At 35.0% G+C, this 2,500-nt stretch overlaps 1 protein-coding gene across 1 annotated transcript in view; it reads left to right on the forward strand.

Annotated features, from left to right (window-relative positions):
• Positions 1 to 2,500, forward strand: part of LOC106872950 (E3 SUMO-protein ligase ZNF451) — a 52,960-nt gene that overhangs the window by 32,954 nt on the left and 17,506 nt on the right. The window lies entirely within an intron of this gene.

Raw genomic sequence — 2,500 nt, forward strand, 5'->3', positions numbered from 1 at the left:
AATCTTATCTAAGGTATTTTTATTATTCTGCTGTAAACATTTCATGTTTACTGCAACTGAAGGATGCCAGGCTAGATGCTTGACTGAGTATTCTGCTCTGCTTTTCATTGGATTAATAGAACAAGTGCCAATATTCTTTTCTGCTCTAGGCACAAGGCCTGAAATTTTTTTGTGAGGGGGCCAGTCGATTAGATTGACCCCAGTACTCAACTGGTGCTTAATTTATCGACCCTGAAAGGTAAAGTCGACCTCGGTGGAATCTGAACTCAGAATGTAAAGACAGATGAAATACTGCTAAGCATTTTGCCCGGCGTGCTAACGTTTCTGCCAGCTCACCGCCTTAGAACAAGTGCTAATATTGATGGTAGCATGGAAGGTGGTGATGGTGAGAAACAATAACCACATCTGACTAGTTATTTAATTGCTTTTATATATAGTTGAGGTGTGTTCTGTTAAGAATGCATAAGAGTATAAATAGAGCTAGTTCACCCTTAGAATTCCTAAATAGCCGGTAGTATTCTTATGGTATGCTACCAATTCTTGTCTTAGGTATTCCTCGTGTGTGAAAAAAAAAAAAAAAGTAAAAGAGTCAAAAGGAAGAGTAAGTACAGTTAGGCATCTTTTTAATCACTACAAATGTTTCGATATATACAAATCCTTGTATATACAGGATTTAAAGTTAAATTTAAATTGAATTTTGTAACGATTTACCTGTATAAGAAGATCTATATGTATCTCCTCAGGTGATACTCAGTTGCTGTCTCCATAAGTAAATATAGATTTCCTTGCTACAACATCCATGGCTTCTTCTTTGAAACTAACAAACACCTACGGTTTCCATTCGCTCGTTATGGGTGTGTCATCGCATTCGACATGAGTTACAATCTGCACGTTGTCTGTTTGTTTATTCAGTTTCAACATGTTATTCTGCACATGCCAAACTGTTCCATTACGCAAAATACATTCATCCATTAGCTCATACTTACACAAATACACACACACTCACATGCAGACACTTACACCCATACATGCATATATATAAAAATATATGTACATGTATTCAGATGCACACATGCATACATATTCTCACCTACATATCAATAAACACATTCACATCTATACATAGACGCTTATACATTTATCTACTCATTTTCATATACATAGTTATAGCGTTGAACACTCCATCATAAATACTCCTATACATACGTGAAGGTGGTAAAAAATGGGTTTAGCGAGATAGAATAATAATTATAATTTATACACTGTTCCATCTGGAAAAGGCATATTTGGCATGGTGGTTACATCTTGGAATTCTCTTATGTTTATTCACTAGATTTTCATTACTCAGTAGAATACTCAGTGCTTCCTCAAGGCAAAGGTCACATTTTCCAGATAGTGAAGTACATGGATGTGCATTTTTCTTATTTTTAACCATTGTATTTGGTATTTAATTTTTGATTCTTTCAGTCCCCAAATGAAGTCTGCCAGCGAGGTTGTGTGCTGTCTATTTATTTTTCGGAATGACGACATGTGGTTTCGATAACGGACTTTGAATTGGTTTTCAGTGGCACCTATGTACATGTAATTATGTTGATATGTGTAGATTATGCATTTATATACTATATTTTTTTTAGCACATTGGTTCAGGAGCGGGCATGTGGATTTTCTACAGCATTTGCAGTTAATCGTATTCTTATTATTCTTATGTTTATCTGGTGGCTTTTTGATTCTGTTTCCATGATGTTCTGTTTGATTTCTAGTACCCAAGGCTTTGTTTAATCAGTAATCTATGATATCCTTGGCACTTCTGGCTTTATTTAACATTTATTCATTGATTGTTGTGCTTACAATAAGTACAGAAGTCCACAACACTAAGTTCAAAACTGTTATAACTGAGTATTGTAATTTACTAATTTTATCTAAATTGAACATCATGAAACAATGTTCAACATTGAATTGGTAGTTACATTTGACAGTCCCAACCATGTGCAAGCATGCAAAATACAGGCATCAACATAAACATAACAATATCACATACATAGTATAAAGATACCATGTATATATTGACTGGATATCATCATTTTTAATGTCTACTTTTCAATGCTTGCATGGATGGTGTTTATTGAGACAGCTTTTCTATGACCAGATGCCCTCTCTGTCACCAACTCTCACCTGTTTCCAAGCAAGATAATATTTCCCCTATGGCCAGACAGGATTTTGCAGAATATTGTAAATGAATAAGGGGAACACTCATTTTTAACTATCACTTGATATCAAGACAAGGATTCTGCAGAAAATAAAACAGAGAGAATAAGAGCTGTGGCTTAGAAGTTTGCTTCCCAACCCCATGGTTTTGGATTCAGTTCAACTTCTGCAATAACACTGAGCTGACGTAAGTCTTGTGAATGAATTTGGTAGATGGAAACTGAAAAGCCTATCATATACATATATATACACACACATGACAGGCTTCTTTCAATTTCCATCTACCAAATCCACT

This window comes from Octopus bimaculoides, chromosome 19 (assembly GCF_001194135.2).
Source record: "Octopus bimaculoides isolate UCB-OBI-ISO-001 chromosome 19, ASM119413v2, whole genome shotgun sequence".
NCBI classification, from domain to species: Eukaryota; Metazoa; Mollusca; class Cephalopoda; order Octopoda; family Octopodidae; genus Octopus; species Octopus bimaculoides.